At 35.3% G+C, this 17308-nt stretch overlaps 1 long non-coding RNA gene across 1 annotated transcript in view; it reads left to right on the forward strand.

The window, feature by feature from the left end:
• The window catches only part of LOC115298276, an 86034-nt gene that overhangs the window by 15144 nt on the left and 53582 nt on the right, over positions 1-17308 (forward strand). The gene's annotated exons all lie outside the window — the stretch shown is intronic.

Genomic DNA, 17308 nt, shown 5'->3' on the forward strand with positions numbered 1-17308 from the left:
TGTGTGTGTGTGTGTGTGTGTGTGTGTGTGTGTGTGTGTGTAATATTTCTTTCATATTTTAATTTTTTGGATTTTAGAGTAGCAACTTTATTGATTTAATAAATATGATTCCTACTCATTAAAAATATTCAAACAGCATAGATGCGGACAAAGAAGAAAGCAACCAGCAACCCAGTACCACCACCCACAAATAGTCAGTGTTAATATTTGGTGAAGATCTTTCTTTGTAAATACAGATAAAGCGTGAGCGAGAGAGAGACATCACAGAAAGAAAGAAAGAAAACAGAGAAAGAGTTCTAAAAGGTATTAAGTTGGATTTACTCACATTTGAGAGAAATAAAAAAATGAATAGGGGCACCTGGGTGGCTCAATAAGTTAAGTGTTTGGCTTTGGCTCAGGTCATGATCTTGCAGTTTGTGATGTTGAGTCCTAAGTCAGGCTCTGCGATAGCAGTGCAGAGCCTGTTTGGGATTCTTTCTTTCTCTTTCTCTCTCTCTCTCTCTCTCTCTCTCTCTCTCTCTCTCTCTCTCTCTCTTTCTCTCTCTCCCTCCCTCCCTCCCTCCCTCCTTCCTCCACTGTGTGCCATGTTCTCTGTCTCTCTCTCAAAAATAAATAAACTTAAAAAAATGGGTAGCTGAACCTCATTTATTTCTTCTACAGGAGAGATACTAGATCCTAAAAGAACCCTCTTGGAGTCATTAATTTTATGTGAGTTTTTCCCCCTTCTTTTAAAAAAACCATCTGTTTCAACCTTAGACATTATCTATTAGCATATTATATTAAAGATGAGATAATGAAAACTCATGACTTTGTTTTTTTACTTTTCCCTTGTGTCCCTACAACTTTGTATAGCATTTATTATTTTTACTTTCCAGTCAGAGTTAAAGGGTTAGCATGAATATCTAGCAATATTGGAAGATGTGGGCAAACAAGTTCTTTCATACACTGTTGGAGGAAGTATACACTGATAAAGACATCTGGAATGCTAATTGCATATTTGCCAAAATTTACAATATATAAGCTCTTTGACTCAATAGTTCTACTTATAGGAATCTATCCAAAGATAGGTTTATACAAAGAGAAGTATACAAATAATATTTTGCAATAGTGGTTTTAGTACTAAAAAGCCGGAAACAACTTAAATGTTAATCTGTAAGGAAATGGTTTTATCACTTGTAGTGCTTTCATAATGTGGAATACTATACAATTGTTAAAAGGATTATGGAGACAAACATACTAAAATGGAAAAAGATTTCTAAGTTATATTGATAAGGGGAAAAAGCAAGTCGTATACATACAGTGTGATTTGATTTATTTATTCATATGACTATGTTGGTACAGAATGGTACACACAGAGAAAGGGACAAAGTGGGAAGGGCCTAGGAGGATAAAGGGGAAGTTTCATATTTATTCGTATATACTTAAAAACTGCTCTAGTGTTTTACAACACAAATGTATACATTGTACAAAAGGCAGAGAGGGAGAGGAAAAAAGAAAAAAACCCCCAGAATTCTAGCCTCTTCTCAAAAATTTATTATGTAAGAATAAGGAATTGAATTAATTTTGTCTGGTATTTCATGTTTAAGAATTAATATAAATTTAAAATCTGTATTACATTTCAAATTAAAAATTTGGATACAATCCACATGGCTTGCCATAAATACTAGCCAACAAGCCAAAAGTTTTCCTCACCTCAAAATGACATAATTTCTTTCCTATTATGCTTAGGATTTGGTTCACCACACCCATTAATCCTGAATAAAGTGCTAGGTTACTGGCAATGTTATTTCTCTTTTAAAGCTTTTCTTGGAACTATCTTGCCCTTTATGCCCATGTTTTAACTGTGAGGACTGAATATTCATTTCACTTTAAAATAAGACCTGGTTGTAATTTTATTTTATACTTTAGTTAGTGGTACTATTTTGTGACTTGGGATGAAGATAAAAATGAAGAGTAAAATAACAGGTTGGCTTGCATTGATGTCAGTTAGGTTAATGTGACTCATACTAGCAATAAGCGTCCTATCCTGAAGGGTACATATCAGTTACTTACTGATGCTTTGAGATATGGGAGGAAGGAGACAATATCTCCAAATGAAGTGGTAGAAGTTTAAGTTCTTAAATTCCCAAGGAAATTTAAAAAGGACCCACTTTTCTGTTACTTACCAATCAGATCAACTAGCAAACACCTATTATGAGCAATCCCTATGATCAATTTAGTGGACACCAACCAATAAAAAATTGTCCTTCTGCCAAAGGACAGGCACACATACGATATTACGGAAAGTCAAATCTAAAAATACCCGGCTTTGAAGGCATTCAAGTAGTCAGTGGAGTTAAGGATATCCAGAAGTCTTGCTAAGAAGTACAAACATGATCCCTGTGTTCTGAGGGCTTACAATCTGGTTTTATTCACATGCAAAGAAAACCTACACTGTGAAGCTGTGTATTGCCAAGTATTAATTGAGTAGAACAGAGAAATGCTATGGAAAATCATGGAAGGGACACATTATTACTTTACTGCACATGAAGTAGTCAGGTAAACCTCATAGCACAAGACACGAGACATCAAATAATGTCTGGAAGGCAATTAGAAATATGTAATTAAGGCTTAAAGAAGAACACTGGGTTAAAAATACAGAGTCTACAGCCACTTGCATAGATCTGATAGAAAAGGTTTCCATCAGGAGATATACAGAGTGAGAAGGAAAGGATAATTAAAACCTAAAGAAAAGGGGCGCCTGGGTGGCTTAGTCGGTTGAGCGTCCGACTTCGGCTCAGGTCATGATCTCATGGTTTGTGGGTTCGAGCCCTGTGTTGGGCTCTGTGCTGACAGTTAGCTCAGAGCCTGGAGCCTGCTTCAGATTCTGTATCTCCCTCTCTCTCTGACCCTCCCCTGATTGCACTGTCTCTCTCTCTCTCTCTCTCTCTCTCTCTCTCTCTCTCAAAAATAAACAAAACAAACATTAAAATCTAAAGAAAATAGTAAGAGTGTAAAAATAAGGACAGATTAAAAAAAAGAAGATTCAGGAGTTTAAAATACTCACCTGATGAATGGATCAAGAAGATGTGGTATATATATATACAATGGAGTATTACATGGCAATGAGAAAGAATGAAATCTGGCCATTTGTAGCAAAGTGGATGGACCTCGAGGGTGTCATGCTAAGCGAAATAAGTCAGGCAGAGAAGGACAGATACCATATGTTTGCATTCATAGGTCAAACAAGAGAACAGGAGAAACCTAACAGAGGACCATGGGGAGGGGAAGGGGGAAAGAGTTGGGGAGAGAGAGGGATGCAAAACCTGAGAGGCTATTGAATACTGAAGACGAACTGAGGGCTGAAGGGAGGGGGAGGGAGGTGATGGTAAAGGAGGAGGGCATTTGTGGGGAAGAGCACTGGGTGTTATATGGAAACCTATTTGACAAACTATTAATAAAAAAATAAAATACATCCATTTAAAATAATTTTATGGACTGATTACTAGTTGTTAGATACAGATGAAGAGATGAATAGATGGAAGAGAGTTCTTATGAAATTATACAAAGGACAGCATGGAGAAATAGGAAATTAAAAGAATGAATGAAATAAACTAAAGCTAGACTGAAGAAGTTCAATACAATATCCGACAAAATTTCTAGAAAGCAAATTTGATGAGATAATGGCTGATAATTTCCCAGAATTGATGAAATCATGTTTCAAAGTTAATAATCAGGAGTCTAAAGCTGAATAAATAAAAAAGTACACCCTAGGCATGTTGTCAGTGAAATTGTAGTGCAGCAAAGATAAAGATAAAATGTAGAAAAGAATCATATAAAAGATTACCTGTGAAAAAATAACTATTAGATCAGGAAACAGCAGAACAGATTTCCCAAGAATAGTAGAAGCCAGAAGTTAAACAGTATCTTCAAATAGTTGAGGAAAAACTAATAAACCTAGAATTTAATATGCAACTAAAGTATCACTTCAGAGTGCCAAACAATGGCATTTCTCAAACAAAGACTGAGAAAATTTACCTCTCCCAGACTGTTACTGAAAGATTAAAATATTCGCAACAAGACTACATATCGTTTAAAGATGTATTCAGATATATTATGTACATATGATACATGTGCAGTTCAGTAAGTGGTAAATGTATTAAAACAAGCATGGGAATGAGAAACATCTACATCAATATAATGATTATCTGTGGGAGAGGTAAGAGAGTAGAATTGGAGCTTCATTTGTATTTCTTAACTAGTGTAGGCAGGCGTTCATTATATTAAGATTTTTTTTCTATTTGAAATATATTTTAAAGGGCAGGAGAGAGTTTTAAGAAAAATAATGATCTACAGCACTGCACCAGAAAATGAGAACAGGAAATTTCACAGATTTTTATACTACAACACCACTGAATATGTACTGGAGAATTGTTTTCCTAGAGCAAGGTGAATGGGAACATCTTTCCAGCCTGCCTACATCTGCTCCCATCCTTTCTCCTCTTCTGTTAGAATGAAAGAGATGCCCTTCTCCCCATTGAAGATCAGTCTTTTCTCTGTGTGTTCTGAATCCTACCTCTCCCACCTTTTTGGTACTCACCTATTTATCCCTTTTTCTTTCTTATAGTTTCTTTCATATGTATCCCTCTTTCTACAAGTTCCTTGCCATTTTACATTAAACATTTTTTTAAATGTTTTTAAAAATTTATTTTTGAGAGACCGAGAGAGACAGTGCAAGCAGCGGAGGTTCAGAGAGAGAGAGGGAGATACAGAATCTGAAGCAGGCTCCAGGCTCTGAGCTAGTGGTCAGCACAGAGCCCGACATGAGGCTGGAACCCATGAACTGTGAGATCATGAGCTGAGCCAAAGCTGGACGCTTAACCAACTGAGCCACCCAGGCGCCCCACCATTTTACATTTTAAACTTCTCCCAAATTGCCACAAAACCAAACACTGCCTCTGTTCATTCTCATAACCTCATTTCAACCACTGCCTTATATATCTCCTTCCCATGTCAGCCAAAGATCTTAAAAGCATTATCTCTGATTAGTGTCTCAATGTCTGTGCCTCTCATTTACCTCTGAAACTACTCTAAATGTACTCTTCCCCACACACCCAAAAAGATTACTCTCTGTGATGTCTCTGTCTTGTTCTCTCACCATTACTTGGTATGTTCCTTCTTGTTCACCAGTGTAATACATGCAGTATTTAGTGAGCACCATATTCCAGGCCCTGTGTTAAGTACTTTATGTGCATCATTTGCTTCTTGAAACCTCTCTTCCTTTAGCTTCCATTGTATAATACTCCTCTGATTTCCTTCTACTGCTCCAGTAGGTGCTCTTTAGTTTCTTTGCTTGTCCTCATCTCTCTGGCCTTTATTTCTTAAAACTTAAAAGTTTGTTTATTTTGGGGAGAAAGAGAGGATCCCAAGCAGGCTCCATGCTGTTAGTGCAGAGCCCAGCGCAGGACTCAGAGTCACAAACCACGAGATCATGACCTGAGCCGAAACTAAGAGTCAGACGCTAAACTGACTGAGCCACCCAGCTTCCCCTCTCTGGCCTTTATTTAATAGATGAGGTTCTTCAAAGGCATCATTCTTATTCCTTTACTCTTCTCGCTTTATGCCACAGGCAATTGCCTCATTCATGTATAACTATTCAGAGGTGACTCCCAATTTATTTTTACTTCATTAATATTTCAACATGAAAATCTTTAAAAATAAGAACTCTTTCTTTTGGTAAAACGTAACCATAATACCGTTATTGTACCTAAAACAAAATTAACCATAATTCCTTGATATTAGCAAGCAGACAGTCAGTGAGAAACTTTTCAGTTGTCTCATAAATATCATAAAATTTTCTAAATTTTAGAATTTCAGGTTCTAATCCAGTTTTTCTCCTGATTGCAAACCTTTAGTGTTAACTCAATATTATCAGAATAAATAGGAAAATCTGTAACCTGTTCTGCAGATTCTGCATGATTTGTTTCCTGGCTTATTTGGTCAGCCAGCTCAATAGAATCAAATCTAGAAATCTCAAGTGTTTCACATTCAAGTATCTTGAGCAGACATAAAACTGATAATACTAAGTCAGAAAAGGATCTGAAACCCTCATGGTAAAATTTGCATCTTCTAGAGTTTGTTTTGACCCAAAGGAGGGAGTTGAGAAATACTGATGAGGGAAGTGATAAAGGTTGGCTCATCTAAGGCAAATGGAAGGGCCTCAGTAGACATTACCTTTGGGCAGCCTGCCACATGTGCTCCATGGCAAATTTCCATGGGAAATTGAATATAACCGAAACTATTTTCTGTGTTATCCTCGGACAACCTTCACAAACACACACTGCCTAGACAGACCTCTTTGCTACCAGCTAATTAGTTTACTTCTAAAGATGTGCAAAGAAGACTCAGTTTCCTAGACTGTCTGCAGCTTTTTTCCTCTCAGAAGTACAGTTCTTTGCCTTTCCTTGACAACAATCTAATTAATGACTGTCTCCATGTAAAAAAAATTTGTTTGCAGATAAATAAATGTCTCGGTGTTATTCTTTGATGATAAAGGCTTGACCTCACTCTCAAATCTTCCTTCACTCTTTTTCACCTCAATACCTCTACCTATTCAGTCGTTCAAGATGGAAATAATGGAGTATTTTCAGTGATTTCTTGTTCCTCACTTCTAGCTCCTTTCCAATATCCAATTCATCACCAGAATCTGAATATACTTTCAAAATATATCTTGATAGCAACCACTGTAGCCTGAGCCCAAACCATCTATTGTTTGCACTGTTGAAATTCTCTTCCAGTGGGTTTTATTTGTCCTTTGTACATTCACATTCATCTTCTTCTATTTCATTTCCCTATAGGAGCCATAGTTCTTTTAAAACCCTGGGGCGCCTGGGTGGCTCAATCAGTTTGTGTCTAACTCATGGTTTCAGCTCAGGTCAGGATCACGGTTTGTGGGATAGAGCCCTGCATCAGCTCTGTGCCCGCAGCTCGGTGCTTGCTTGGGATACGGTGTCTCTTCTCTCTCTGCCTCCCTCCCCACACTGTCCCTCAAAATAAATAAAGATTAAAAAAAAACCCAACCCTATTACTCATCACATATCTCTCCCTGTTTAAAAACCTCAGATGTCTTCCATTATATATGATGAAATGAAAAATCATGAATCCTTAAGCGGGCCTACTCTTTCACAGGGCCTGCTTGATCTGGCCACCATAGATCTCCCTAAGCTGATCTTGTACTGTGTGCTTCCCTTACAACTGTAGTCACACTGCCTTTCTTTCAAATCTTTTGGCAACAAACCTTTCCTTTAAAAAAACCTCTTTTTAATGTTTTATTTATTTTTGAGAGAAAGAGACAGAGCAGGGGAGGGTCAGAGAGAGAGGGAGACACAGAATCAGAAGACTGACTCCAGGCTCTGAGCTGTCAGCATAGAGCCTGACGTGGGGTCCGAATCCACAAATTGTGAGATCATGACCTGAGCAGAAGTTGGATGCTTAACTGACTGAGCCACCCAGGCACCCCAAGCAACAAACCTTTTCTTAACTCAGGACCCATGATATTCCTTCTGTCTTAAATCCCCACTGCTACTTTAGAAGTTGGTTCACATATCCCTTCCTCAAAGAGGCCTTTCCTGAACTTCCTACTCAATTAAGGATTCTCCTCTAAAGTCCTTCATACTTCTGAACACAGTTTATAACTTTTTAGTCATTTACATAATGATTTGTTTAATAGCTTATTCCTTACTAGTCTGTGAACTCCAAAAGGACAAGGATCATATCCACTTAAAAAAAATTCTTTGTAAGAGCCTAGCATGTAGTGGGCACTAAATACTTATTTCGAACAGATGAATGAGGGAGATAAGACATATGGAAGCATTCAGTAGAGTGCCTGACAATAAGGCAAGGCTTAAGTTGATTTTCCTTTTTTATTTAAAACGTTTACATCACATATTGGTCTTTAACAGAAACTATCAGTTACTTTTCTTTAAGTTGTGGGTGGCTACAATCATTCCACTAGATGTCAGGCTAACCTAAAAAATTAATTGCTCTAGAATTATGATTCCAGTGTTCTGTTGAGCTGTTAGATGATTCTCATATTTTTAATTTAATGAAGAGAGAATGTTTTTATAGATACTTAAAAAAATTTTTTTTGATGTTTATTTATTTTTGAGAGACAGAGCACAAGCAGGGGAAGGGGAGAGAGAGGGAGGGAGACACAGAATCTGAAGCAGACTCCAGGCTCCGAGCTGTTTGCGCAGAGCCCAATGTGAGGCTCAAACCCCACAAACTGTGAGATCATGACCTGAGCCGAAGTCAGATGCTTAACTGACTGAGCCACTCAGGTGTCCTGTGTAGATGCTTTTGAAATTGAGGTTGTTGATGCTCCATGATTGTATACTGAGTACCAAGGATGTAATTCTTTTGTGCTGTAGAAGGTTATGGAGACTTTGGATTCTTTATCAAAGGGTTGAACTCTATCAGTAATAAAATATTTATGAAATATGTTAATAAGATAATAGTGGCTGATAATATTACTTAGCACGAACTACATGCTGGACACTGCTAAATGCTTAAATATTTCCTCTCATTTAATCTCAATTGATTAACAAATTAGGCCAGTGACTAAAAGCATCTCAATACAACAATCCCATGACAAAAAAATATTACTAACCCCATTTCAAGAATTGGAGTTTGAAGTGGTTAATTAGCTGTTCTTAAAAACTATAAGAGAGGTTGTATAATGTATCATACTTGTTTATAAAATAAGTACCCTAAAAATAAAGATATTTTAGTAATGGCGACTTGTCAACATTCATTGCCACTTGGAACTCAAGAATTTGGGTTTGTGACAGATAAATAAATGATGTTGTTTGGTAGAAGAGATTAGGAAGAGATTAGAGAGTGGAAAGAGCATAGATTTGGAATTAGACCTTGGTTTACATCTCAGTATCAACATTTAGCTTTAGTCTGATCTTGGTCAAGTTATTTCCTATCTTGGAACCTCAGTTCTCTTATCAGTTAAGTGAGGAGATAATATAATTCCTGCCTTACAGTGCTAAAGTAAAGGTTAAATAGGAAAATATATGAAGGTGTCCACCACTCTTTGCCATGTAATAAGTTATAGTTCAATAAATTATTATTTGTATTACTTTATTATCAGTGTCTCAATCTGAGAACAACAGATATTGATTTTGTGGATACGGTGGGTAAAGAAAACCCCTCATATTTTGTTCATGGTAGCACTGTTAAGTAAAATAACAAGGTCAAATTCATATGTGAATGGCTTAAAATTTATGGATAATTTATATACAAAGATTATTTAACTTTCAAAATTATCAAGAATATTTCTATTGAGAAGATAAGAATTAAAATTGTACTTAGTCAACATTTTTCAAGTACCTTTGGTGTTTGGGTATTATAAAAAAGAGAGAAATGAGATTTACTATTTTCTTTCCATGTTAATTACTACTTACCATTTATTAATATTAATATATTACTCTGGCTTAGATTTCTCAGATGATCTTCAAATCATCTTTCCATTTTAGTCTCCTTTACATAAATTTGAAAGATGAATACTCCTAAAAGTATAGCTCACACCATATTATAACTTGCTCAAACATCTGCAGTTTCCGTTGTCTACCCAAATCAGGATACACAAATCTTGGTTAGAGTCATGTTGTAGACTGTTTCCCTCATTTTTACCATATGGTATTTAGAGCTGGATCAAGGAATGTGGGCATAGCAACTAATGTCCTGAATTTAACTTTATATTTAAAAAATATTCACATATTTATGTAATGGGACTGAAATGAAATAGAGTTTTCTTTTATACTTTCAACAATATTTTAAATTCAGGAAAATACAAAGAATAGTATAACAGTACTTTTAGTCCTCTGATGTAGAATTAAACATTGTTTTTTATTATATCTTAAATTTTTCTTAAAAAGGCTAAAACATTACTGTTTATGCTTAAGCCTTAAGGAACTAAACCAACATCCTCATTCCAGTTCACCTTTCTGTTGAAACTTTGGCTAAAGAGTTTAATGTATATTCTGTCTAAACAACTTTTAAAATACTTTTATTTATCTATACTTACAAATATAGTATATGTTGTGTGGTTTTAATTTGTATACACGATGCCATACTGTGCATATTTTTGTACAGTTTTCCTTACTATATATTTGAAATCTTTTCAGTATAGATTGGAAATAGAATTTATTTTTTTAGCTGTTGTATTTGCCATTTCATGAATACAGAACATTTTCACTGTTAAAAGCCATGATAGACTGAATGTCTTCAGGTATTCTGGAACACAACCATAAGAGTTTCTTTATGGGATCTCCCATAAATGTGCACATATTTTTTATTTTACTAAGTACAGCTAAATTTCCATTAGTAGAAAGTATCTATTTCCTCCCATTTTTATAAAAATTATTATTGTGTTATCTTGTTACTGTTTTTTTTTAATCTGCACTTCTCTGATTACTTTCCAGATTGAGACTGTTTTCCTAAAATGGTTGGCCTTTTCATCTTCCTTCTCTATGAATGTCTTTTGCCCATTTTTTTGTTTTTGAATTATTGATATCTTTCCTGGCACCCCCTTCCTTTTTGGAGACTGAAAATATCTGCTTCCTATTATGATAAACTTTTGTGTCTTTAAATTGTATTTTTCATTATGCTATCTTAAATTTATATATAATCAAAATTCAAGAGCTAAACGTTTCTTAATATTGAGTATTTTAATACATGGATGTGATGTGTTTCTTCAGTTCTTCTGATGTTTAAAATTTTTCTTTAGTAAATAAACTTTATAGTTTTCTGTGTTAGGGTCTTCTTCATTTTTAGTTAGATTGTTTTCCGTAGGTATTTTATGATTTTGCTTACATTGTGAGTGAGAATTTAAAATTTATTATTTCTAATTTATTGGCTTATAAATATGAATATTAATGAATTTTGTATATTGAATTCTCATATTCATATAGTTTTGGTAGTATCAGGATTTTCTATGAAGATGATAATGGTTTTCATATAATGATAGTTTTGTCACTTAATACTCATTATCTTGGTTTTTGGTTTTTGTTTTTACATAGGTTAATGCCTTCAGCATAATATTGACTAGGAGCAATGCTAGCAGGTCTCTTGGTGCATTTTTGACATTAATAAGAATGCTTCTCTCATGTTTGCTAAAATCATGATGTTTGATATAGAATTGTCTGGGGGCACCCGTGTGGCTCAGTAGGTTAAGTGTCTGAATCTTTGTTTCAGCTCAGGTCATGATCTCCCAATTCATTGGGTTGAATCCTGTGTTGGGCTCCAAGTTGATAGCATGGAACCTACTTAGGATTCTCTCTCCTACACTCGCTGCCCATCTCCTGCTCACATGTGTTCTCTTTTTCTCTCTAAATAAATATTTTTTTTTTAAAAAAAGAATTATCTAGATACTTGTTAAAGTTCCTTTCAAAGTTCTGCAAGTTTTTCTTTTTTAAAATGTTTTTAAATGTTTGTTTATTTACTGTCTGTCAGTGCAGAGCCTGATATGGGGCTGGATCCCACAAACGGTGAGATCATGACCTGAGCTGAAATCAAGAGTGGGATGCTCAGGTACCAAACCACCTAGATGCCCCAAGGTTTTCTTTTTTAAAAATCATGAATAGGTGGTGAAATGTATCAAATGCCTTTTCTGTATCTATGGATATATTCAGCATTTTTCTCCTTTAATTTGTTAATATGGTGAATTGCTTTGATAGGGGTTTTTTGTTATTGTTATGAGTTTTAGTTTTATATTATTATTAGTTTCTTCATTTCATTTGGAGCTCAGCTATAGAATTCAATTAATAATTCTCCCTAATCGAGGACACACTATCATCATTGGTGCATGACTACTCTATTGTTACCATTTTTTTTTGAAGAGGTACCTTTATTTATTGCCTCTGAGCATAATATTTTAGCAATACAATTTAAACAAAATTAATATTGTGAGCAGGCTGGACCTACATAGATGTTTGTGTTTTGGGGACCAGGCAAAATTATAAGGATGACAGAGTTGTCTTTGATGCCTTCTGGCCTACCTTTTTTCAATTTAAATTTTATTTAACATACAGTGAAATATTGGTTTCAGGAGTAGAATTCATCACTTACATACAATACCCAGTGCTCATCACAACAAGTGCCCTCCTTATATACCCATCCCCCATCCAGCCCATCTCCCACCCACCTCCCTCCATCAACCCTCAGTTTGTTCCTTACCATTAAGAGTGTCTTGTGGTTTGTTTCCTTCTTTTATCTCCCCACCTTCCCATATGTTTATCTGTTTTGTTTCTTAAATTCCACATATACATGAAATAATATAGTATTTCTTTCTCTCACTGACTTACTTCACTTAGCATAATATACTCTAGCTCCATCCACATTGTTCCAAATGACAAGATTTCATTCTTTTTGATGGCTGAGTAATACTCCATTGTGTGTGTGTGTGTGTGTGTGTGTGTGTGTGTGTGTGTGTGTGTGTGTGTATCTCACATCTCCTTTATCCATTGATCAATGGACAGATATTTATACTCTCTCCATAGTTTGGCTATTGTTGATAATGCTGCTATAAACATCAGGGTGCATGTACCCTTTTGAATCTATATTTTTGTATCCTTTGGGTAAATATCTAATAATGCAATTGCTGGGTTGTAGGGTAGTTCTATTTGGAGTTTCTTGAGGAACCTCCTCCAAACTGTTCTCCAGAATTTGCATTCCCACCAACAGGGCAAGAGGGTTCCCTTTTCTCTGCATCCTGGCCTACACTTGTTGTTTCTTTTGTTATTAATTTTAGCCATTCTGACAGGAGTGAGGTAGTATCCCTGTTCATCAGAGATATTGGCCTGTAATTCTCCTTTTTAGTGGAGTCTTTGTATGGTTTTGGAATCAAGTAATACTGGCTTTGTAGAATGAGTTTGGAAGTTTTCCTTCTATTTCTATTTTTTGGAATGGTTTGAGAAGAATAGGTATTAACTCTTCTTTAAAGGCTCATTTGTTTATTTTGAGAGAGAGGGCGAAATAGAGAGTAGGGGAGGGGCAGAGAGAGAGAGAGGAAGAGAGAATCCTTGGCATCTGGCTTGGCATTGTCAGCACAGAGCCTGATGTGGGGTGTGAACTCAAACTGAGACCATGACCTGAGCCGAAACTAGGAGTTGGACACTTCGCTGAGTCACCCAGGTGCCTCTTAACTCTTCCTTACATGTTTGGTAGAATTCCCCTGTGAAGCCATCTGGCCCAGGACTCTTGTTTGGTGGGAGATTTTTAATTACTGATTCAATTTCTTTGCTGGTTATGGGTTTGTTCCAATTTTCTATTTGGTCCTGTTTCAGCTTTGGTAAGTTTGTGAGTTTGTAAGAATTTGTCTATTTCTTCCAGACTGTCCAGTTTGTTGGCATATAATTTTTCCATCTCTTATATTTCTGTGGTATTGGTTGTGATGTCTTCTCTTTCATATGTGATTTTATCTATTTGGGCCCTCCCTCCCGTTCTTTCTCTTTCTTTTCTTTTTTGATAAGTCTTGCTAGGGGTTTATCAATTTTATTAAGTCTTTTCAAAAAATAAGCTCTTAGTTTTGTTGATCTGTTCTCCTGTATTGTTTGTTTCTATATCATTTATTTCTGCTTTAATCCTTATTATTTCCCTTCTTCTGCTGGGTTTAGGCTTTATTTATTGTGCATACTCTAGCATATTTAGTTGTAAGGTTGGGCTTTGAATTGGGACCTTTCTTGCTTCTTGAGATTGGCCTGAATTGTAATATACTTCCTTCTTAGGACTGCCTCTTCTGCACCCCAAAGGTTTTGGACTGCTATGTTTTCACTTCCATTTGCTTCATGTAGTTTTTAAAATTTCTTCTTTAATTTCCTGGTTAACCCATTCATTTTTTAGTAGGATGTTCTTCAACCTCCATGTATTTGAGGACTTTCCATATCTTTTTCTCCCCACGTGACCCAAGGATCCTCAGAACCTGCTGCCTGTTCCCAGGGCTCTGTCCTGCTTCCTTGTCCAGAGGCCTGACCTCTTAAACTTCAGACTGTGCTCCACTGTTTATAAAAACTGTAGGCCTTTGCTTGTGTTTTCACTTTCTCTACAGCTGCTTTCACAGGGCATGCTTTCTTACACAAACACAGTGTGCTGCTCTCTCTCCCCCTTTGTCTTTCTCCTCTCCACAAAAAGGGTCCCCTCTCCTCTGTAGCACCTCGGCTCTTTTCTACCCCATTCACCTCTTCATACCATGTACCTGCCATGTTCTCAAATTATGTAGATTGTTCTGTTAATCCTCAGATGGATTTCCTAGGTATTCAAAATGGCTTGATGTTGATCTAACTGTTTGAGGAACGAGACAAGTCCAGGGTCTTCTTACTACTGTGCCATCTTAACTCCTCCATCTCTATTGTATCATTTTACTTATTTTTATTTCACTATTCACTACCCTATTCCATTTCTCCTACCCTCTAAGGCTTATGCTTTATGATGTTTATAATATATGCTGGTAAAATAAAGTTGTCTTTTGCGTACGTCTGCGTGTTAATTTAAATAAATGATACTGTCTTACAGATTGCTCATTGTTTCAACTCTTTTCATTCAACAGTATATATTTAAGATCTATTTTGTGTAGATGTTAACTATGTATATGTTATGTATGCTTCTACTATATTATTTCTAAGTGTAGTATAGTATTTCAGATTCTGTATCCATTGCATTTACTTCTCTATTCCTCTAGGGATGGGTACCTAAAGTAACTTTCAACTACAAACTGTAACTACAAAATAATACTGTGGTGAATATCCTTATGTAAGTTGCCTTTTGATTTGTGTGCAGGTTTCTTTGATGTTTATACCCAGGTGTGCGATTGTTAGGACATTGGATAATGTGTATATTGAATTCATTAAGTACCATCAGATTATTTTCTATAATATTGTTTTAGTTACACTCCTCCAGTATAAGATGAGAAATCTCATTTCTTTACTTTCTTACCTACAATTGGTATTATCTATCTGCTTTTTAATTGGTATTAATCTCATGGATGTTAAGGTTTATTTTGATATTATTACAATTGATATTTCTCTGATTCTAGTGCATTTGTCTGATTTGTACACTTATTTGCCTTTGAACTTCCTTTAAGTGATTTCCCTACTTACAACCTTTGCCTGCTTTTCTATTGAGGCTTCCTTTCTTTTCGTTACTCATTTGCAGCTCTTCCTTACACATGCCATCTATTAATTCCTTAGCATGTTTTAAACATTGCAAATATCTTCTCTGGTCTGTCAACTGTTAATTTTGCTTATGATGTTCTTTGTGAACAGAAGTTCTCAATTTGTGATGTATATAAACCCATCTTTTTTTTTGTTTTTGTTTCATTTTTGTTTTTGTTTTTCTTAATGTTTCAAGCCTTTAGTTCTTGAGATCCTTTAAACCCTAAGGCCACTCAGATATTTTTCTTCATTTTCTTCTGCTGGCCTTTAAAATTTGCCTTTTCTAATAGAGACTTCATTCTAGATGGGATTCCCCTGTGAATATGGCATGTACGTTGTGTATAGCATGAACTAGGGAATACAACTTAATTCTACTGCATATACTGAGCTAATATTCCTAAAAGTATCTGGAAAGTAGTTGTGGTGTGATCTTGCTTTTCTGATGAATCTAAAAAGAACTGTTGATTTTCACTTGTTTATTTTTTTTTCTTGTTATGAGAATGGAATGATGACCTCTATGTTCTTTACATTTGAGTCTGGTAACTTTACAGAACTCTCTTAATAGATTCAATTATTTGTTAATGCCATTGAATTTTTCTTTGTCACCTACAAATAATTACAGTTTTGTATATTTCTTTCTAATTATTGATTCTTCTATTCCTATTTGTTTCTTCCTGCATAGGAATCTTTCTCCAGTCATTGCTAAAGTTTTATAGTGGCCATATAGGTGAGAATAAATTATCTCCTGACCCTTTGGAACTTCCATAGTAAACAATAATTTTTAAAATGATTTATAGGCTCTTAAGTGATTTATTTTCCTTAGAATTTAGAATTTTACCTCCCTGGTATCTAATTTCCTATCCTTACTTGAAGATTTAATGCCCTTTTTTATTTTTAAATGATTAGGATTTGACATTAAGGCTCACAATATTAGGTTAATAAAGTTTTCAAAGGTTTCATTTTTTAGCTTATTTTTGTATTATTAATTTTTAAAATTAATTTATTTTGAGAGAGAGAGCAAGTGGGGTAGGGACAGAGAGAGAGAGAGAGAGAGAGAGAGAGAGAGAGAGAAGAGGGAGAATCCCAAGCAGGTTCTGCACTGTCAGTGCAGAGCCTGATGAAGGGCTCAAATTCACAAACTGTGAGATCCGTCATGATCTTGGATGATTAACTGACTGAGCCACCCAGGTTTCATTTTCAATGAAGGATGATGGTTAAATTATAATATACTTTTATGCATGTATCGAGATGGTAATTTTTCTTTTTAATATGTTAATGTGATGAATTATGTTGATTTTCTAATATTGAACCATCCTTGGATTCTTGGTATAAATTCAGCTTGGTCATAATGTATTATCATTTTTTATATATTCTTCTGGATTTGGTTTACTAATGTTTGATAATTTTTTCCCAACTTTTCCAGATGTATCATATATAGCTTCTTCTTTTCAGACATCCAAAGAGTTTCTGAAATCTTTTGGCCTAGAAACAAAGGATTTTCTTCTAATGTAACAGTTTCTCTTTCTATTTCTCAGAAAAATATCACACCATTACTATATTAATAGCTGAATATTCATTTTACTAGAGGGTTATAAGTAGGATTGACACAATTCAGTTAATTTCCTGAAAGGCTATGTGTTGATTCAATCACCATTAAGTGGTTAGTTTCCTTATATCCGGTTCTCACAATACCATGTGCACATTATATTTTGTGGATGTTTTTTTGTTGTAACAGACCAAATTTGGTTATCTCTGATGGTATGAAAGTATTCATTAATTTTTTTCCCCCTCCATGCTCTACCTTTTATCCCCATGACTTACTTCACACCTGGAAGCCTGTACTTCCCACTTCCTTTTACCCATTTTGTCTGTTCCCTTCTCCCCCATGTTCATTAATTTTCTTCAACAAATATTTATTGAATATCTACTATGAGTTAAGTACTATTCTAGAGGCTGAGGACATATCATTGAAAAAAAAAATCCCTGTCCTGATGGTGATGATGATATTCTTAGGACCTAACAATGGTATCAGGATGTAAATAGAACTTAATTTGGTGTTTCCTATAGTTTAATGTAAACATGAAGTATTCATTGGCAAGAATAAAGCCTAAATA

Source organism: Suricata suricatta, chromosome 8 (genome assembly GCF_006229205.1).
Source record: "Suricata suricatta isolate VVHF042 chromosome 8, meerkat_22Aug2017_6uvM2_HiC, whole genome shotgun sequence".
NCBI lineage: Eukaryota > Metazoa > Chordata > Mammalia > Carnivora > Herpestidae > Suricata > Suricata suricatta.